General features: G+C 44.6%; 1 protein-coding gene across 1 annotated transcript in view; it reads left to right on the top strand.

Annotated features, from left to right (window-relative positions):
* The window catches only part of LOC143276209 (glutamate receptor ionotropic, NMDA 2B-like), a 197,610-nt gene that overhangs the window by 2,952 nt on the left and 172,158 nt on the right, over positions 1–22,500 (top strand). The window lies entirely within an intron of this gene.

Below are 22,500 nucleotides of genomic sequence, written 5' to 3'. Positions count from 1 at the left end.
CACACACACACACACACACACACACTCACTAACACTAACACTACTCTGTGTGTCTTTGTAATTCAATAGCGTCCTCTGTTTTTCCCTCTTCTTTTCCCTCCTTAACTCTGTGAAGAGTCATTGGAAAGTTTCATTCTGCAATGTTGAGATTTACAATTTCGTGTTTTTGTGAGCACGCTAATAGGATTTCAGCGTCTTCTTCTTCTTCTCCCAACCTCTGTGGAGAGTCACTTGGGTGCCGCACAAAAAATCGGATTCCTCCAAGTTTTTTTGGTTGCATGTCTCTGCAGATGGTTTGTATGTCGATTCTGTGATGTTGTCAGTTCTTTTCTTTTCGTTTTTTGTTGTTCCCCCCCACCTCAACATTTCGATCCTTAAACAGTTTCTTGGATGATTGTTTTAGCACAGCCATTGGGTCCTGTTATGTGGCCATACCCAACGTAGTTTTCTTTTCTTAACTGATGTGAGCAGATCTTCACACGGTCCATTGTCCTGCGTGATGGTGGAACCTGCTCGAGAAAGTGTAAAAACGATGAATTACGTGAAGAAAGGACCTAAGGAAAATGCAGTTTCAGCACCCATTACGTCCAACGTGCAGACACACAGAGAGCTTGTTTATTTTCGCTTGCTTTCCCTCCATTCTCATCTGGTTCAGCCGAAGTTCACGTGCACTAAGCCGGCCTGAGAGAACAATGGACCTGCATCGACCAGCTGGCTTCATTTACTTCCCGCCCTGCTGTGTACATAATGGTTGAAATGGAGGCCAATGTGAAGACGGGCAAGCAATCAACAACACTTCACGGGAATGCTATGTTCTTTAATCCGCCCATCAATTGCAGCGTAAAAGACCCCAGTATCTAAGCAAAAACGAATCGCTTCAATTCCTTACCGTGATATCTCATAATAGCTTTGCACCAACTTGAAAGGTGAAAGGACCGTCTCTCCATGTCACCCGTGAACAAGCCTACAGAGAGTAGGACAAAAATGACAAAGACTGCCTGGACTCGACCAGTGTTGTGTGTAAACCTGTTCATTGATTGTTGAACCAACATGTGATCATTGTAGCCACTTCACGAAACTCTTGAACGATGTCAATGCTGAGGATTAAAAGGATGTTTGTTGCTAAAGTGGTATCCACGTGGAGTCGATCGTTAAATTAAAACTACATTACCTGCTTGTATTATCGTATTGAGAATGTGCGTGTCGCAAAGCTGGCATACAAATATTCGTTACAGAGAAGAGGCATGCGTTATATGAACATTTTAAAATCTCTCTTTTTCTGTCTGTCTGTCTGACTGTCGGTCGGTCGGTGTGCTTGTAGATCGGGCTGTTTATTAAGCTGTAATTATTGGGATTGTCCAAACGGTTATCATTTATTCACATGAAATGCTGATTTGCTGTCTCAAGATTCCCCTCCCTCCCCACCCAGTTAATCATCCCCGCAGGCACTCTGAAGGAATAAATGGAGCCAGCTTGAAAACAAGAGAAAGAGAACTCACCGGTAAGGTAGCGCAGGTACCAAGCTTCTGGAACTGGAGCTGATGCTAGGCAGAAAAGCAGTGAACAGCAGGTTACTGGGATGATGGGTTTCCAAGTGTTGTCCTTCAGCTATAATGTGACTACCCCCAACAGCAGCATAATACAACTCCTTTTTGTTGTTGTTGTTGTCATTGACCTGACAATTCACGACATTGTGTCGATCAAACTGGAGGCAATGAATTGCAGTCCAGCCGGTTGTGTCATCTATTCCACAACGAAGTCTGTCAAGAATAAAATGAAGTCTGAATTGTAGTCAATTCTTTGCACGAAGCTTTTCGTTGAGTATTGTCATCAGTTTTTCGTGAAAGCCCGACTGCGCAGGTCATGCTATGACACACACTTCTAGAAGACCTACAACGTTTAGTTTTCTTCTTTGAACTCGTCAGAAAAGCGAAGCGACCGTCCGCTTCACTGTCTTTTGAAAAGCTTTGTTATTCCTTTCGGTTTTTGTAAACCTCGGAGCTGGATGGATGCCTTGTTGTAGTCCCTACACCATCTTGTAGTCCCTACCCCATCTTGTAGTCCTTACCCCATCGCTCTCTCTCTCTCTCTCTCTCTCTCTCTCTCCAAGCAGGTGAAACAAACTGGATAAAGAATTGTCACTATGTTTGGTAGTTTAGCAATAACAAAAAAAGTGAAGATGGTAAGAAGAGCGATTGTACCGACCTCTGAATTTGTCTGTTCATAAAAGATTCATGTGGAGATAACACAACCAATACCCCCAGCTACTTAAGAGCTCTACCACCCCCTTTCAGCACTAATTCCAACGTGGCAACTCACAAAGTACTATCTTCTTCTCGCGGCGCTTGTCACTTTCTACGAAGCGCTTCTGTTCCCCTGAACTGTCCCCGGGGGGGATGGAGTAAACTAAGCCAGCCTAAGAACAAGAGGCTTGTGACGGCTAGACTGCTTCACCTCCATTTCCGTCATGTCCAGTACGCAGCTGCCGTAATGACAGTTGGCGTCACTTAGACAGATACTCATCATCACTTTACAGAGAAACAGACAACCGGCAATACTCTTATCTACTGCGGGTGTTGTGGTTGTCCTTTCAAATCGCTTCCTGTGTCCTCCTTTAAGATAGAAAGTCTTTTTTTCTTTTGTTCTTTTTTGTTATTGGTTTTTATGACACAGACTAGACCAGAATATCACCATAAAGCTATATTCTGTCTCTCTGCCGTTGACTCTGTGTCTGTCTGTCTCCGTCTCTGTCTGTCTCTGTATCTCCATCTCTGTCTCTCTGTCTGTCTGTCTGTCTGTCTGTCTGTCTGACTCTCTCTGTGTCTCTCTCTGTCTCGCTCTCTCTCTCTCTCTCTCTCTCTCGGTCTCGGTCTCTCTCTCTCGCTCTCTCTCTCTCTCTCTCTCTCTCTCTCTCGCTCTCTCTATCTATCTATCTAGCTAGCTAGCTCTATCCCTCTTCGTGTGAAGAAATGATCAGCGTCGCGTGTTCGAGCCCTATCAGGAACAGGGAATTTTCAGCCCACGGCCGTTTCCTACCTGGAACTTAGATGAAATTAGAATGGAAAGACTAGGACCACACAGCCAAGGGTCGTCCACTTCATGGCTGCGTCTTTGGAATTGTTAAAACATCCTGACCAACACCGCACATGTACCTCTGTACCTCTCGAGCATGGATCTCTACGAAAGGGAGTGTAGACTACAACCTTGTCACGTTGTCCCCAACCTATGTCCATAGCAGCGTTGTAATTATGCATTGTAAAATATTGAAATATGATACATATATTGCTCCGAAAATGTATGGCCTCTGATGCCGTGCTGGTAAGGTCACCTCAGGTTCGATTTCACCTTTGTGTCCATATTTGTGGTGAGGTCCTACAGCGTGGTTGACCGACAGGGAGGCACGGACCGAGACGTCACAGCCAGAATCGGCAAGGCAAGAACAGCTTTCATCATACTCAAGAACATCTGGGCATCTGGAGCAATCAGAATGAAAACCAAACTCCGCATCTTCAACTCCAATGTGAAGTCAATTCTGCTCTACGGATGCGAGACATGGCGGACAACACAGACGATGCAGCAGAAGATTCAGACTCACCTGTCTGAGGCGCATCTACAAGATCCGATGGCAGGAGAAGATCCGAAACGAAGATCTGTGGGAGCGAGCGGGACATGAACCAGTGGCCAAGCAGATACTGCGGAGGAAGTGGGGCTGGATCGGACACACCCTCAGGAAGCCAGCGTCCAGCATCACACGCCAAGCCCTGACCTGGAACCCGCAGGGAAAGAGGAAGAGAGGCCGGCCTCGCAACAGCTGGAGGCGAGATACCGAGGCAGAGCTGAAGCAGCAAGGGACCAACTGGACTGGAATGGCCAGAACAGCCCAGAACAGAGTGCGATGGCGAGGGGTCGTCGATGGCCTATGCTCCACCAGGAGCGATGGGCAAAATGAAAAATGACCTACCAAAGTATTTGTTGTCGGCAGATTCGCAGGGGACTATCATGGGAAAGGGAAGTGGTGGCGCCCCCCTCACCCAAGGAGACGCTTACTCAGTCTTGCTCCACGACTAAGTTATTAGTATCATCATAAGATATCTTGGAAAATTAGTGTCCTGTGTTTATTGAATTAATAAAAATAGGTATTGCTGAACACCAGGGGAGTGAACCGGCAGCAGCGCAGGGTCTCTCCTCTCATGTGTCATCCTGACGACTTAACGTTGATAGCTCATTGTGGACTGTCAGTGCTGGAACTGCATTGGATAAACCTAGGTATGGCTCTGTGTGTGTGTGTGTGTGTGTGTGTGTGTGTGTGTGTGTGTGTGTGTGCGTGCGTGCGTGCGTGCGTGCGTGCGCGCGCGCGCGCTTGTCTGTGGTGGGAGGTGGGGTTCGTCCATTTGAGCGGTTTAGGTGTAATGCCACCGAATTGGTGTGGATGATGTTGCAACAACAACAACAACTACAACAACAACAGCAGCAAAATAACTAAATATAATAAAGTAATATTTACGACGTATTATTATAGCAGTCTAACATGTTCGGCAGTTTATCAGTAGTGACTCTAGGAGTAACAACCATTCCAGTTCATGCTGTATCATATTTCTTTTAATAAACAATTCATTAGGAGGGAGATTTATTACTATTGCTGCAACGATGATCTCTACTACTATTGGTATCACAACTACACAGAGTACTTTTTTCCTTTTTTTTTTTTTTTTTTGGTTATTTATTTATCTATTTATTTATTGCTACGGGGTTTCATTTCCCTCCTCAGCCACTCCACTGTGGAACTATTCAGGAGACATAAAGTGAGCCAGCCTAAAAACAACAAACTTGTTTGGACCAGACAACTCAACTTCATTTACTTCCTACACCATCTTGTACACAGCTACTGGAACGGAGACAATTTCAGACAGAGAAGCAATCAGCAGCACTTCACTGGGAAGGGGGGTTGGGGGTGGGGACTGTGTTAGCAAAATGCCACCTTTTAGCCACGGTGTAAAGACTCCAGCAGCAAAAACAAAGCTAATCGGCCCCAGTCTTCAGTCTGATACCTCGCGGACATTTTTGCTTCAGACTGAAACCAAATTCCTCGAAAGGACCGTCTAGCCATGTCACCCACCCGCAGAGTAGTAACGTGAGTAAAAGACTGTCTAGACGTAGAGTTTCTCAGTAAGGTTTGAATGAACGCCTGATTATCTGGCCACTCTATAGCTCCAAATGGGGTTAAAGAACAGTCTCGTCAGGTTCCTGGATCTAATGATATTCATCAGAAGCGACTGACGAACCACCTGCTTCTAGTATCTGAAATATCTGTCATGTTCAATGCTACACAATACACACACACACACACACACACACACACACACACACACACACACACACACACATATATATATATATATATATATATATATATATATATATATATACGTTCCGTTTTTTAAAGAAGAAGCAACGTTTCAGCATTATATCTGAATAACATTCTGCCTTCTATTTATATAACAAGAAGACACCGTTGATTAAATACACCAATCATGTTAGTGTTTCCACAGTATCTAAGTGACTGCGTGCTAAGATTTTTATTCTGTTTCAGAAGAGAATTAATCGAAACTAGAAATGCTGCCCAGGTACAGAGTGTAAAATAGAATCAACAGTATGGGGTGTCTTATTGGCGAAATTGTACCAATAAAAAATGACATTAACGAAAAACAAAACCAACCAAACAACAACAAAAAACAACAACAAAGATTAAAACGAAAAAGATGGTGTAAGAGATGATACAAAGTGTCACTGAAAAGTGTATCTGACATGAAATAAATCACAGATTACATGAAGCATGTTGAGTGAAACCACCAGCTAGTCATCCTGCAAGCATGAGTGTTGCTCACCTTGCACTCTCCCTCTCACTTTTCCACCCGCCTGTCTGTCTGTCTGTCCGTCTTTCAACTGTCTTTTTTCTCTTCAACCCCCCCCCCCCCCCAGCTCCACCCCACCCCTCCCCCGCCCCCTCCGCTCCATCCAGTTCTCTGTAATTAACGTTTGATCCAAACACACAGAAGAACGTCTTTCGCCCCACCCCCACCCCCCGTCCCCTCCCTCCCTCTTCTCTCAATATATTCCCTGTCTTCTGCTCCCCTTTCCGGACAGGAACGGAGAAAGGCCCTCTCACAAGGGGACCTGAATTGCCTGGGTGACTTCGTTTACGTCCCATCTTGTCCCCTGCTATATTTGCCAGGAGAGAGGGTTGCCTTGTGACAGATAAGCAATCAACGCAGTTATTGTTGCTTCATGGGCCGTTCTTGTCCTCCCATAGAAAGGTGCAAGTGCAGCTGATAGGACGCCCAACGACCTGACAATGTGGCCCCTTTCGCGTCATTTCTCTTATGCGTCACTCCGTCGCGGTAGTCTGGGCATGTAGAATTCAGACCCTGAGAAATAGAAGGACCGTCTAGTGATGCTACCTGCTAGTAAAACCAACACAGCTTGATGATAATTACATTGATTTACGTACGAATTAAGATTTGAATCTCTCTCCTCTCTCTCTCTCTCTCTCTCTCTCTCTCTCTCTCTCTCTTTATATATATATATATATATATATATATATAAGAATGCATCTGTAAGAATGTATAGAATTATCTGAAATTATCGTTTAAATTTCTGAGGTGTGATATTATGAACAAAATATTCGTGCTTCATGAATATTTTGTTTGTCTTTGTCTCTTTCCTCGTCTGTTTTCATATTTCCATCTCTTTCTGTCTTTCATTTTTCTAACTTTTGATCAGGAAAGTGGAATATATCACTGTTGTTTCTGGCGGTTGTAATGTTGATGTGGGTGTACTCATGCATACCCACGTGAGCTGGGTAAAGCACTTATATAAGTATATAGCACTTATAAAGCATTTTTTTTTTTTTTAATTGCAAATGGATCTGGCCAGCAATGGTTCTCCAACCACCCATTTGATCAGACTCTTTCTTGGGGATTCGTGCAGAGAAAATTACCACTGTAACTTCTAGCACAGGTGACACTATTGCATCAGAAATGCAATCGCTTGAAACCTTTTTCTTCCACTTTGCTTCTTATTTTCAGAAATGTCTTAAGGACGTAACATGAAACTACCTGGAAACAGAAGACCTCATTGGACAGGTGTCTCCGTTTAATTTCCTTCATGTATACAAGTCCTGATACTGAGACTTATGCCAGACAGACAGCCAATCAGACGCTCACAGCGTGTCATGCCGCCCATCAATTACAATTTTTGTGCAAAAAGTGAAGATGACAAGAAGAGTGGTTGTGCTAGCCTCTCGGTCTGTGTCTGTTAAAATAAAACAAATTCTGCTTGTAATTAAAGCCTTATCGTTAGTGTTACCACCAATTCTAACGTAGAAAGGAAGTTGCTGTCATCTCTTCCGTTTCCCTTCCCGCCAAAAATGTCATCCCAAAAAAGCGTCTCAGGGAACGTAATAAACTGAGCTACCAAAGAACAAGAGAAGTGAATTGATTTTGTACGCGTTCGTTTTAAGTAATTCTGCAGCACGTCACAGGAAAAGACAAATCAGTAACACTTGACAATCAGCACCACTTCAACTGAGAGGATATGTTCCGAAAAAAAAAAAAACAAAAAAAAACCCAACCTACCTACTTGTTCTGCTATTGGAGATGATATGTTCCAAAAAGAACACCTATCGTTCTGCTTTAAGAGACAAGTTTTGATTGCCAGTATCAAGAAATAGGATTAGCGATTACATCTCAGGAACCAGCCCCCTCTCTCGTGTTGCTGCCATTAATGGTAATTGTGTAGTGTATGAGTTATTATACATGAACGTGTGCTTGCGTGTGAGAGTGCGCATGCGTGCGTGTGTATATGTGTGTTTATATGCGTTTTTATGTGTTTGTGTGTATGTGTGCGTATGTATATATGTGTATTTGCGCGCGCGCGTTTGTGTGTGTGTGTGTGTGTGTGTGTGTGTGTGTGTGTGTGTGTGTGTGTGTGTGTGTGTGTGTTCAGTCCGTGCAGTTTCTGAAAAGTGAACCCGGAAAGAGGAGTGCTTCAACTACCAACAAGCATCAAGCTCTTCCTTACGGGTTTTTATGGAGGAAAAAACATCTACTTCTGTTCCCCCTTAGATCTTACCCATTACTGTTGTCTCTTGTCGAAAGGACACACAATATACATACTTTGCGTCCTCAAAGTTTCATCCCTACCTGACTGCTATTATCAAACAGTAGTGAGGGCATGAGCCAGCATCGACACAAAACGCCTGTAAATATGAAGAAACAAAAAATCAATCTACCAAGTTCTATTATGCTTCGGTTATCCTTTCCGTCGCAGTCTCTCTTCTGAAAGTGATCAACCAGAAGACATACAATGAGCCAGCCTTTAAACAGCTTGACTTGGTGTGGCCAGACGACTTCCATTTACTTCCAGTACACAACTACTGGAATACTGGATAACGCCAGACAGAGACGTAATCATGGGGAAACTGTGTTCACAAAGTACCGCCTTTCAGCCACAATGTAAATGACTCCAGTGACAAACCAAAATGAATCGGCTCCAGTCGTTACCCCTGTAGGTCTACGTGATTGCAATGTTGCTTCAGACTAAAACCAAGTTCATGAAGAAGAAGAAGACTGGCGAGGCCTGTCCATAAAATTGTAACACGGGCAGAAAGACCGTCGGGACATGTTGATCATAAAGTTTCTTAACAAGCATTGAATGAATTTCTCGGCATGGTTTGAAAGAACAATCTCCTGCAGTCTGTATGAAGCCAACAAGTAAACGCCTCGCCCTGTAACCGGATGCATATAGATATTAATCAGCAGCGGCTAACGACATAAAAGCAGCAACAAAACAAAAACAAACAAAACAACAACAAACAGACAAACAAAAAAAAACAAAAACAAAAAAAAACAACAAGCAAACGAACAAACGTCTATTTGTGGTATATGGAAAAAAAATCTGTTCCATGCACAAGGTTATACAAGTTACTCTTGTTCTCATAAAAATCTCATAAGATTTTGTGATTGTCATTATCTCTGTACTTAGGAAAAGACGAGTCTCAGATTAAATGTATGTATTTTGCAAGCTTCAAGTGCTACATATTTGATTCAAACACTCATTCCAATCCAATACCATTGTGATATTGCTAGAAGATCCACGAATATGCGCTACCAGAGACATGATAATATTTCTATGCGACGAATAAATATAAATGGGAGAAGGGGTGCTGTTATTATCATCTGCATCAGTCCCCTCATCTGATGATTTTATGGAGAGAATACAGCTACCATTGCTATATCTAAGATCTCCGCTATTGATGTTGCCAATGATTCTTGCGTGGAGAACACAAAATACACATAATTTGCCTCACTAATTTTCCCTTCTCATTTGACAGATTATCTCCAGAAGTTGTGAAGGGATACAAAGAAAGCCATTGTGAACACAGGGGTACTACAAATATACAGAAATATCTTGTATCCTGCAAACGATTGCTAACTATGCCTCCTTATGTCATTAGATGTATAACTACTATAATTACGTATATCTGCGGTGAGTTCTCAATCGCTTTTGTTGCTATTCAGAAATAACTCACCTCTCAAAATATTGGTATATGTTTATATTATCAAGAGAGACATTTCTTTTTTTTTTAAATGCATTGACACATTATCCATGCTGCCCAGCCTCTCTCTCTCTCTCTGTCTGTCTGTCTGTCTTTCTCTCCTCTCTCTCTCCCTCCCTCTGTCTCTCTCTCTCCCTCTGTGTGTGTGTGTGTGTGTGTGTGTGTGTGTGTGTGTGTGTGTGTGTGATTTTCTGTGACTTCTCTATATTTACTGGGAAAGTGCTTTTGTTGGTAATTGTGGTTATTTGGGCATTGTCTGTATGCTAAGAGGGGCAAACTTTGTCATCTTATCATTGGCATCGCGAAGTGTTTTCTTTCGTCAAACGTCAGTCTGGTAGGGAGAGATGAAGGGTCCCTCGCTTCAGGCTTGTGATTAAGAATTCATGAGGTGAGACCTCCAGTGCTCTCACCACCTCTGGGAGCTTTGTTGTCTCAGCTAAACAAAGAACCCCTTTTGCTTCCGAGCTTTTCGTCCCTTCTCGGTCACTCTTCTTTATATAGAAGTGCTAGCGTTCTGGGGACACAAACTAAGCCAGCCCAGAAACAACAAACTTGTTAAGGCTAGACAGTCCCATTTACTTCCCACCCTGGCCGGCACACAACTGCTGGAATGGGGACTAATGCCAGACATAAGAGCAATCAGCAACACTTCACGCCGAGGCTCTGTTCCCAAAATGCTACCTTTCAGCCACAGCGTAAAAAAAAAAAATCCAGCAGCAAAACGAAATGAATCTGTTCCAGTCTTTACCATGATATCTCGCACGATTTTGATTCAGACTGAAACCAAGTCCTAAAGCACCGTCTAGCCATGTCACCCAATCCATTGCATAGTAACATGGGTAAAAGTCTGTCTAGACATAGCTAATGTTGTGCACGATGTTTCTCAGCAAGGTTTGAACAAACGATTATTTGTGAACGACTGATCTTCTGGCTGGTCACTTTAAAGTGACATCGAGTTAGAAATCGGTATCTGATGACATTTACCACGAGTGACAAAATACATTCAAAGGAACCGTCTGGTTGTGGTATGTGGGAGAAAATTGACCATTTATCAATCATATGCAAAAATATGTTTAGTGTTCGGACATGAAAAAAAAAGGATGACAGCCCACACAAAGGAATAAATCATTATGTTCTTACAAAAAAGCAAGACAATGCATTATAATAAAAATTATGTATGAAAAAATCAGTTAAGGTTTTGATTTTCTTTAAATGCACGTAGAAAATGTAATCATTTTGTAGGAATTTTGGTTTCCTTGCAGATGAATTGTCTCACGTGTGTTAAGGATAGGTTCATTTATGTGAGACCTAATCAAGATTCTGTAGACATATATTGCATGCAGTTTGAGCGCATACTAGTATTTACTGCAGGGGAGCAGTTTTTATCTGCCAAATTCTGTCATCCAAAAATACAGTAAACAAAAATGCAATACATTTAGGTGGTAATGATGCACTATCTGACGTTATAGATGAACCAACATTCCCACGAAAACCTCACTTGATGTGAAATAAATCGCAAATATGTGAAACATGGGTGTGTAAAGACCAACCAGTCATTTTACAAGAAAGAGCGTCGACTGAATTATACTCTATATTTCTATCCCTACGTTTGTCTGCCTGTCTTGTGTTTCTTTCTGTCGAGTTCCTTCTCTCCCTCTCTCTCTCTCTCTCTCTCTCTCTTGTCTTGCGATAATTATCAGTTGATCCAACACGCGCCCAAAATGTTTTGGGTTGGGGTGGGGTGTGCGTGTGTGTGTGTGGGGGGGGGGGGGGGGGGGGTTCGCGCAAACTTCATTCACACCCCTCTGTCTTTTGCTCCACATTTTTTTTACGGACATGAACCGAGACAGCCCTACTTCATGGGGACCTGAATTACGTTGGCGATTTCGTTTGCCTCTCATCTTGTTCCCGGATATATTTGCCACGAAGGAGGTTGGCTTCCGATGGATAAGCAATCAGCGGCAGTTATTGTTGTTTCGTGGGGCGCTTTTTGTCCTCCCATAGAAGGGGTGCAAGTGCAGCTGATAGGACGCCCAACGACCCGAAAACGTGGCCTCCTCTCTCACGTCATTTCTCTCATGCGTCACTCCGTCGCGGTCGTCTGGCCGGGAATGCAGAAATCATAAATGAGAAAAAGAAAGAACCGTCTAGTCGGGGGTACTTTGAAATCCATATTCTGTGTTTATAAATTGTTTGTATGTATGTATATTTGTCTGCGTCTGCTGCTGTACATCTCGATGTATATGAGCGGGCCTGCGGGCATGCAGATTCATACATGAGAAAGATAAATAGCCGTCTAGCTGGATTGTCTTTGCTTAATATTGTGTGCATTTAAACTGTATATGTGTATGTATACATAGTATGTTTAGATGTGTGTGTACGTTCGTATGTATTCATGTAATTAAGTATGTATGCATGTATGTAGGCATGTATGTATGCATGTAGGTAGTAGGTAGGTAGGTAGGTATGTGTGTAGGCAGGTAGGAATATATGTATGTATGTTTGTATGTATGTATGTATGTATGTATGTATGTATGTATGTAAGGCAACTTATGTCTGTGTCTGCCTCTTTGCCTCTCTGTGTCTGCATGTACATATACGATGTGGCATTTTCTTTTTCAATCGATGCTAAGCAGCATTCATGTATTGATTTATATGTCCATGTACGCATTTACTTGTTTATTCATTTGCCTAGGTATTTACCTTCATGATCAAGACAAACGAACAAATAGATGAGGCGGCAGGTAAGCAAATGCACACACGTACACTCGCGAAAATGGAAAAACACCAAACATACATGCATACACACACACAAACAAACAAACAAACACACAAACACACACACACACACACACACACACACGAAATGGGAATCGCTGACCCCCTCTTGACCTGATTAATCAGCACTAAGTAGGCAAGGGAGACAAGACGCAGACACATCCATCACATCCGCTACCTCCCCGACCCCCTCCCCCACCGCCTCCACATCTTCTTCTCCACACTGAGAGAGAGAGAGAGAGAGAGAGAGAGAGAGAGAAATGCACACGCACGCACGCACACACACACAAGGAAACACACACACACACACACACACACACACTCACTCACTCACCCACCCACCCCCTCCTACACACACACACGTACATCTCTTCCTTTTTCCCTGAAGTTTCTTTCTTTTTTTTTCTTCTTTTTATTTTCTCTTTTCTTTTTTTTTCTTTTCTTTTTTTAAGCAGATCGGAAGATTAAGCGCGCATGGTCCCAATGCCTACTGGAGCTTTTTTTTTTTTTTACAGAACTAGCAAATGTATATCGTGGACAAAACTCAATGAGATTTTTGGGGGTGGTGTGTGTGTGTGTGTGTGTGTGTGTGTGTGTGTGTGTGTGTGTGTGTGTGTGTGTGTGTGTGTGTGTGTGTGCCAGTCTGGCTGTTTTCCATTATGGGTGGGTGGACTTAGATCACGTCAGGGATGTCTTCCTGTTAGAAGACTCTCTCTGTCTCTCTCTGTCTCTCTGTCTCTGTCTCTGTCTCTGTCTGTCTGTCTGTCTGTCTGTCTCTGTCTCTCTCTCTCTCTCTCTCTCTCTCTCTCTCTCTCTCTCTCTTTCAGCCATACGTATGCAATGTTGTTTTGTGGAGAGTAGGTTTTTTTGTATATGTATTTATTGTTGTTGTTGTTTTTGTTGTTGCCATGCGATGTGTATGTAGTTTTCCTCCACTTTGTCTTGTATTTCCTCGGCTAATCTATATATTTTCCCTACGAGAGTAGGATGTTGTCTCGTTCGTCATTTAAAAGATGGATTCCCCCGTCTCCTCGACGGAAGCGGCAGTACGTCGCAGGTCCTCCAGTCCTCCGTAGAGCTTCCGGGCCGCTGGGATTGGGTCGGGTCAGGTTTTCTTTCGGAGCGCTTGTTGGAGCAGGCAGGACTACAGCAGATGTTCTGTTGTCTGGCTGCCTGTTCTGAATGGGCACTGCTCTGAGTCGCCGATACGGAGTTTCGTGTATAGGTGGTATTTCAGGCGGTTTTGGCCTGTCCTGAGCCTGAAAATGGCTACCTGCCCTCGACGAGTCTGCTCTGTTGTGACGTGGATGCTGCTGCTTCCACTTGTTCTGCAGCTTGGCCTTAAAGATGGTCCTGGATTCAGAGTAGCTGGTAGACCTGTCCATCTGCTTTTTCGTAGTGCCTTCCTCTGCCAGGGTGTCAGCGTTCTCGTTGCCAAGCACGTTGCAGTGGGAGGGAATCCACTGTAGGGTGACTGTGTGACTTGTGCAGAGGGAGGCAAGAGAGGAGGACAGATCGTTGAGTTCTGGATCTCTGTTGGACCAAAGGGCCTGCAAGATGGAAAGGGCGTCGGTCAGGAAGGCAACGTTGAGGCTGGCGTAGGGGCTGACCTCGATGTGGGCTGCTACTGTTTTCAAGGCTTCTGCTTCGGCTCTGTAATTGGTGGAGTACAGGCCGGTAGCGAGAGATCTTTTCTTCTCTGTCTCTCTGTCTCCTGGATACTGAACATGGACTCCTGCCCCTTCGTTCCGAATGGTATCTGCCGCAGAGCCGTCAGTGTAGACATGAGTCCAGAACTCTTTGGGGAACTGGGTGTGGAGGTGTTCAAGAGTGAGGGACGTTCTTTCAGGGCCGCTTTGGGAATCTCTGGGGCCAACACCAGGGATGCTGCACTGGATGAGGGGAGGAGTTCCTTCGCTCTCTGCAGGGACGGCAAGACACCGGGGTATCACTTTGGGGGCATGGTCAAGGATATCCTGATGTTGCCGTTCTAGGATCCTGTTCTGGTGTACGGAGCTCCCTCTCTTCAGCCGTCTTTTTGTTGGCTGGGACAGTCTGTCCTTCATGGGGTGGCCTTGCAACCTCTTGAACTTGGCAGCCTGGGTCAGGAGTTTTGCGTCTCTGCGGTCCTCAAGGGGCTGGAGCTCTGTGATGGTTTCAAGCTCCTGAATTGGCGTAGTCCTCATGGCCCCTGTGATGATACGGGTAGCTTGATTCTGAACCTTGCTGATCCGTTCAAAGTTGGACTTGGCCGTAGTGCCCCATGCAGTTATGCCATACTCCAACACTGGCCTGACTCTACCAGTGTACAGCCTCCTGAGGGTCGTGTTGTCTGCGCCCAATGTTGCTCCTGCCAGCTTCTTCATGAGGGCAAGTCGTATTGTTGCTCTTGATTCTGCTTTATCTGTTTGCTTCTTCCACGTCAGACGTTTGTCAAAAGTGACTCCCAGGTACGTGGGGTTGTTCTCAGCAAGCAGAGTTTGTTCACTGATGTGCAGGATGGCCTTCTGTTCTTTGGGTGAGAGGCTGAAAACAGTGTAAGTGGTCTTTTGGGCATTGATTGTCACCAGCCACTGTTTTGTCCAGCATTCGAGAACATTCAGCGCCTGCTGTAGTCTATAGGTGGCAGTTGTGAGGTGTTCTTCCGAGCACCATAGGACAAGATCATCTGCATAGATGGCTCCCTGGACTTTGCGTGGCATATCTTTGACGATGTCGTTGATAAAGACGAGGAGTAGTATAGGGCTGAGGAAACCTCCTTGATGAACTCCTTTTCTCAGTGTCTTCTTCCGACTGTATGCTTCGTTGACATGGAATTCGGGCCTTCCTATTGTTCAGGTACTGCGAGATCCACTGGTACATACAGCCAGTCACACCACTCTTCTAGAACTTCCTCCGGAGGCCATCCTTCCAGACTTCGTCGAATGCATTTTCCATGTCTGTCCACACCGTCAGTGTATGCTGCTTGTCCTGGAAGCCATCCTCGATCTTCTGGGCTATGTAGGTCACTTGATCCTTCAGTGGAATGATGTTGGCAGAAGTCTGCCTGCTCTGGAATGATGATGTTGTTCTTCTCCAGGTGCCAAACTAGGCGCGAGTTGATCATACGCTCTAGGAGCTTGCCCACGCAGCTGGTGAGGCTGATGGGGCGATAACTATCAACCCCTGGCTCTGTCTTTGCCCTTCTTGTGGATGGGCACCATGTCAGCTTCTCGCCAGCTCTGTGGAACATGCCCCGTCTTCCAACTGTTGTTGAAGAGAACAAGGAGTTTTGGTCTTTGCTTTGGTGCCAAGGTGTTTTACCATTTCGTTGGTGACTTTGTCAGGACCTGGAGATTTTTTGTCCTGCAAAGACTTTACGGCTTCTTCAAACTCCTTCAGTTTGAAAGGCCTGTCCGTATATTCAGGTTGGTCTTGGTCATCCTGATGATTCTCCATTTCATCATGGACTTGTTGTTTTCTGTCCTCTGACACAGTGATGCTGCTGATCTGCTCATAGCTGTCTATGAAGCAGCTTGCTGCCTCTCTCCCTGTCACCATCTCCTGGTTTTTCTGAAGCTTGACAGGCGCTGACCTTGTCTCTTCATTGTTCGTGGCTTTGGTGAGTTTCCAGAGTTTGTTGCCATCTCTGTCAAGGTTCAGCTTTTCTGCTTCTCCATCCAGCTTGTTCATGCAGCTTGGATGTAGGCCTTTCTGTATTTGGCAGTGCAGGCTTTGAAAGTAATGTTGTTTTCTTGTGCTGGGTTGTTTCCAACCTCCTCTCTAGTCCTTGTCACTTCATATTCAAGCTCCTGCAGCTCTTCCGTCCAATATGGCCTGTAGTTCTTGTGAGCGCCACGTGGAATTGCCTTCGAGGCTGCTTTCAGGGTGGCTTGGTTGAAGTTTTTGGTGGCTCTGTTGATGTTATAATCGTCCATTTTGATGGTCTTGTAGTACTTGTCAGAAAGGCCCGCGAACATCTCCCAATCCGCCTACTTGTAATTCCATCTGGGAAAGAACTTGGTATCGCTTAGTGTATACTGCAAATTGATGGCCAGTGGTACTGGTCTGTGGTCGCTGCCTGCCAACTGTCTTTGTACCTTCCTGCTGTTTTTTGGGGCAAGGTCTTCAGTGGCAAAGGCAAGATCTGGGGTGGTCGTGGTGAGCCATCGGCGAGAGAAGAAGGTTGGTGGGTCTTCTGGATCATTCAGCAGAAGCAGATTGCTATCTATCTGCCAATCCTCCACTTCGTCTCCTCTTCGGTCATTCTCACTGTAACCCCAACAGGTTGATGGCTGTTAAAGTCATCTACTACCAAGCAGTTCTCTGATAGTATGTCCATTCTTTGTAAAGAGAGCTCTTTGTCTTGAGGGCAGTACACGTTTAAGATGGTGATGACAGTCTTGTCCACAGTAATCTTGATTCCGTGGATTTCAGCTTCCTGATTTGTATCCAAAGGGTATCCATCCGAGGGTCGGATGAAAATAGGCCTATTACTTTTCCCTCAATAAGAAAAGTTTCGATTACGATTTCGATTTCGATTTCGATCTCTGTCTCTCTGTCTCTCTGTCTCTCTCTCTCTCTCTCTCTCTCTCTCTCTGCGCTTCTTTATATGTATCACTCTGGTCTGCTGCCCGTGTGTCTCTGAATTCTCTGTCTCTGGCCTCTGTCTCTGGCTGTCTATCTCAGTATCCACACGCGTGCGTACGTAAGTATGTATGCATCTATGTATCTATATATGCCTGCATTTGTGTGTGTGTGTGTGTGTGCGCGTGCGCGCGCGCACGCGCGTGTGTGTGTAGTAGCGCGCGTGTTTCCCTTTCCTTCAGATGATATCGGTGCCCCATTAAGCGCTAACTGGCAATGAGCTATATATACGATGGCGCACATTAGACACTCTCCATGTCATTGATCCTGTAGGAAAAAATAGCCCAGTGTGTGTGTGTGTGTGTGTGTGTGTGTGTGTGTGTGTGTGTGTGTGTGTGTGTGTGTGTGTGTGTGTGTGTGTGTGTGTGTGTGTGTGTGTGTGTGTGTGTGTAAATATGGAAACATCTGTATCACCACAACCTATCTGTAGATCATAGCGATACAAATGCAATCCAGGGGCCAGTAATCGACGTGTGAAACATCACCCTGCTGCAAGCGGCGGCAGCGAAGAAGTGCGAAGAAATCAACCTCATGCCAGCTCTTGACACAACTGATGGCCGTGAGAAACAACTCTGGAACTGATCTATATGTTGCCACCATTATCACCCGAGAGCTTCCTGTGGTCATCTGATATAATGGCGGATCTGTGTTTTGCTGGGGATGGAGAAGTATCGTTGTCTGCTTTGGGACCGTGGATTGAATTGTGAGCTTCATAATCGCCCTTTACTGTTGACTGTGGTCTGCATAATGATATAGTCAGTGGATAATGTAGGGGTGTGTTGTGATGGTGCTGTGGTTTTAAGTGTCAGAACTGTTGCTATTATACGTGGTGATATTTTATGTGTGTGCGTGTGTGTGTGTGTGTGTGTGTGTGTGTGTGTGTGTGTGTGTGTGTGTGTGTGTGTGTGTGTGTGTGTGTGTGTGTGTGTGTGTGTGTGTGTGTGTGTGTGTGTGTGTGTGTGTGTGACTTCCTCCTCAATTGTTGGCACTGCCAAATGTTCTCGCTTTATAAATTTGTTAATGACTCTGAGATCTGAGATGTGTGTGTGTGTGTGTGTGTGTGTGTGTGTGTGTGTGTGTGTGTGTGTGTGTGCGTGTATACCGATACACCGGTAGAGCATAACGTTAACACAGAAATAACTCGAAGTATTGAAGTGTGTGTGTGTGTGTGTGTGTGTGTGTGTGTGTGTGTGTGTGTGTGTGTGTGTGTGTGGAGCGTATATGCACGATTACATGCTCATGGATTCCTTGCTTGTCTCGAAAGCATACGCGTGTGTTCTGTCCTGCATAAAAGCGCTCTGAACCATGTATAGCTATCGACCCTGTAAAACATCTTCCCACTCTCCACCATCTGTATCGGCAGGACATGTTTACAGCTCATGTGATACAAATGCAATCAAGAACAGTAATCGGGCGTGGAACATTACCCATGTGGGATCAGCAGAGAGCTGTAAAGCCAACAGATTGCTGGTTCTATCAACTGATAGCCAAGGGAAACCACTCTCTGTCCTGCGTAACTCAATATGGCGATGGATTTGCGTTCGCCTCTTTGCAGAGTTGAGTTTAACGACCTATCCGCTAACGTTCATGAGGTCAAGTTCTCCAGAGCTTGGGTCTTGGTTCGATGAAGGTTGCGTTTATCTTATCGAGGGGGTGTGGAGTCCTGGATGTCTGTCCGGATGGCAGGTCCGTATAGCGTTCCGAGGGGGGGGGGGGGGTCCAGGCTGTCTGAAGAGGGTTGGGGGCGGGGTGGGGGGGTGGGGTGGAGGTCATGACTGTTCTTCTGGCGTTCCGAGGGGGTAAGTCCTGACTGAGGATAGGCGATACCCTGACTGGGTGATGACCTGACTGTTCTTCTGACGTTCTGAAGGGGGAAGTTCTCGGTTTGCCCCCCTGTATGGAAACCAGAATTGTAAGTTAGAGGTGAGATCTGTGACTCGCATTGCCATTTAGCTTAATACTAGCCGCGACTGGAAACTCAAATTGGTGATTGTAATCACCTTATCGCAAAAAAAGTTACATTAAAAAAAACACAGTAATGATCAGTCGAAACACTTCAGCTGTAAATTATAATTATGCTTCGTAATCATCGAAGATGGATATAGCACAGCCCATATAATTATTGAACATTCAAAGTAACAGAGAGCATCTACAAAACAGCACACTGTGGACCCACATTATGCATTTCTTGTTACATATTTGCTGACAAGCTAATTTAAAATCAAAGTTTATTCTACCAGTCAGTCGAAACGTTTTACTAAAGCATTTATGATTTTTTTTTAAGGTTTCTTAGACAACTTCTGAAGTTTACCCGGATTTACAATCAAAGCGACTTTTCTTTTATTTTGATGTATTCTGTTCATTGATACATATATACATACATACATACATGCATGCATGTGTGTGTGTGTGTGTGTGTGTGTGTGTGTGTGTGTGTGTGTTGTGTTGTGTTGGTGGTGAGATACGCGCGGGCGCGAGTTTGTGTGTGTGTGTGTGTGTGTGTGTGTGTGTGTGTGTGTGTGTGTGTGTGTGTGTGTTCCTGATGTGCCGTCATTACAGCTCACATAATGTGATAATAAGTTAGTGGTGATCAACCATTCATGGCATGAAACATCATTATTCTTGTAATGTGTGGGAACCGATTCGGAACTGACAATTTTGCGCTGATTGCGGTTAGAGGGAATGAGCCAATTTTCCTGGTTGTCATTAAGCCGTTTAACGCATTGAACCAATTTCTCTTTGCTACACAAAAACAATGGAGAAAACTAATTCATACCTCTGTTCCAGCAGCTAATCTAGAATGATTAGCCATGATTAATTGTTACGGCTAAAAACAAACAACACCAACAACAAAATACAACACGTTTTTGGTTGGCAAGAACAATAATAAAAATAAAAAGATTAAAAAAAAAGCATCGCTTGGTTTAAAGCGATCACAGTGGTAATGTAAATAACGGTATAGTGCTGTATTTTACAATCACTGACAATCAGAGAAAAAGACATGATGCTGATGATAATGAGTTAATTGATGACGCATCAAATATGTACTGAAATGACTTGCAACGGTGTTGTTGTTGTTTTTTTGGGTTTTTTTGTTTATTTGTTTGTGTGTGTGTGTGTGTGTGTGTGTGTGTGTTTACTGGGGGGTGGGGGTCGTTTTTTTATTTTTATTTCAATTTTTTTCTAGCATTTCATTAATAAAGGAAACAATGTTCACATCTTTTGTAATATGGTTCCAGCTCTGTACCGCAGTGTATGTACATGTATACGCGACACAGCTTTGTAGGCAGCAATCAAATTCTCTGCCCCTTTCCCTCACACCCTTCTTTCTCTCCTCTGGTCTTCTGGAGTGTGGCTTGTGCACCATGCTGTGGGCTGGATCCCAGTCACATTGTCACGAAAACGATGATGAATGTGCATGCGTGCATGTGTGCGCGTAGCTCCTGCTCATTGATAATACTGTTTACACATCCACTCATACTCTATCTGTCTCTGTCTCTGTCACACACACACACACACACACACACACACACACACACACACACACACACACACACACATACACACACACACACACACACACACACACACACACAATCTCTCTCTCTCTCTCTCTCTCTCTCTCTCTGTTTGTCTGTCTGTCTGTCTGTCTGTCTGTCTGTCTGCCTGCAGTTTTATTTTACTTGTTTTCGAATCGAAGTTTTTGTTGTTTTTTTCTACATCATTTTGTCAGGAACAACCCTTTTGTTGCCGTGGTTCCTTTACGTACGCTAAGTGCATGCTGCACACGGGACATCGATTTATCGTCATATCCGTATAACTATCGTCCAGATCACCACTCAAGGTAATCAAGTGGAAGGGGAGAAAATACTAGCGACTGTGAGATTCGAACTTGTGCGCTCAGATTATCTCGTTTCCTTGGCGGACACATGTTACTACTGGTCGAACGCTCCACTTTTACCGACAAAATATCAGCTGAGTTTGGGTGGCAGGATGAATAGAGGAGACTATAGTCAACTCGAGTTTTTGGCACTTAGCTGGACAGCATCTGTCAACCAACACACAATCTTGTTCCCTTCCGGTTTTTTGTTGTTGTTGCTGTTTTGTTTTGTTTTGTTTTTCTACATCTAGAGTCATGTTCCCTGAATCAAATTACTACAAGCGTTAGTTCTTCGTTTCCTTCATACGTCACCCCGCCCCCTCCTCCCGGCGTTAGCAACAAGAAAGGCGCCTTTACTTCTGATTGACCTTCTTCTGTATAGCCTCCTACGCTGGCGGCCTGACAGGCAATTCTGCCTTCCTCGTCCCCGCTTCCTCCCCCCCGCCCTTCCCCCCATCCCCCCACCCCCATCCTGAGAATCTCTTTGGCCTCAGACCAGAACCAGACTCAATGACATATCGCTGCACGTAGTCCGTCTGTCCAGTTTGGGCAGCAATTTGCAAAATTGAAACTTCCTATTTTCACAACACATGCAAAAAGAAGAAGGAGGAGGAGGAGGAGGAGGAGGGGAGGGGGAGGAGGAGGAGGTGGAAGAGGAGGAGGATGAGGAGGAGAAGAAGAAGAAGAAGGAGGAGGAGGAGAGGGAGAAGGAGAAGGTGGAAGAGGAGGAGGAGAAGAAGAAGAAGAAGAAGAAGAAGAAGAAGGAGGAGGAGGAGGAGAAACTGTATATGCCCAGGGAAATCTTACCCCCTGTTGGTGTATTTACAAAAAAGAAATTTCGTTAAACACGTCGCAAATCAAAAAAACAAAACACAAAGCGAAGATATCATGGCTGACGTGTGATTTCTGCTGACAAAAGCAAAAAACAAAAACAAAACCAAAAAAATCCAAACATACAGTAACAATAACGAAAACGAAACTGTGTGTGGCATGGGGGCCATGGTAGCCGGATGAGAGCGAGGTGTGGGCGTGGTGGTCTAGTGGGGAGGAGGTGTTACAAGTACTTGCATATAGGCCTAATATAATCCAGATAAGATTATGTCTATAAACACTCACATGGACCAAAAGAAGAAGGTAAACGAGGAGTGTGCGATCTCTCTCTCTCTCTCTCTCTCTCTCTCTCTCTCTCTCTCTCTCTGTATATATATATATATATGCAGTGGAGTGATGGCCTAGAGGTAACGCGTCCGCATAGCAAGTGAGAGAATCTGAGCGCGCTGGTTCGAATCACAGCTTAGCCACCGATATTTTCTCCCCCTCCATTAGACCATGAGTGGTGGTCTGGACGCTAGTCATTCGGATGAGACGATAAACCGAGGTCCCGTGCGCGGCATGCACTTAGCGCACGTAAAAGAACCCACGGCAGCACAATTCTGCAGAAAAATCCACTAGTCGATAGGAAAAACAAATAAAACTGCACACAGGAAAAATTACCCCAAAAAAATGGGTGGCGCTGTAGTGTAGCGACGCGCTCTCCCTGGGGAGAGCAGTCCGAATTTCACACAGAGAAATCTGTTGTGGTAAAAAAGAGAAATACCGA

The sequence above is a fragment of the Babylonia areolata genome, chromosome 1 (genome assembly GCF_041734735.1).
Source record: "Babylonia areolata isolate BAREFJ2019XMU chromosome 1, ASM4173473v1, whole genome shotgun sequence".
Lineage (NCBI taxonomy): Eukaryota > Metazoa > Mollusca > Gastropoda > Neogastropoda > Buccinidae > Babylonia > Babylonia areolata.
The sequence above is the reverse complement of the archived record's forward strand: the minus strand, read 5'-3'. Positions and strand labels throughout refer to the sequence as shown.